We start from the raw sequence: 290 nt of genomic DNA, 5'->3' as shown, positions 1-290 counted from the left end.
AATAAAGAAACAAACAGAAGATCACAAACCCATTCCCACCAACGCAGTCTTAGAAGCCAGATAACCCCGAAGCCACCAAAAGGAAGAAGAAGAGAGAAGGGGGGAACACTGCTGAGCTCCTGATCGACGATGATGCTTGGCCTTTATTATCTGCCTTTGATCCCCCTGGAGCTGGAGGAACTCCTTTTGTCGAAGGAGTCGAGTCACTGGGAGGCGAGATGCCAGCTGGCGCGGATGGTGTCGCTGGGGTTGCTGATGAAGGAGGGGTGGCATCTGGTGGTGTTGTGGCA

Source organism: Asparagus officinalis, chromosome 3 (assembly GCF_001876935.1).
Source record: "Asparagus officinalis chromosome 3, Aspof.V1, whole genome shotgun sequence".
NCBI classification, from domain to species: Eukaryota; Viridiplantae; Streptophyta; class Magnoliopsida; order Asparagales; family Asparagaceae; genus Asparagus; species Asparagus officinalis.
Note: the sequence above shows the minus strand (reverse complement) of the source record.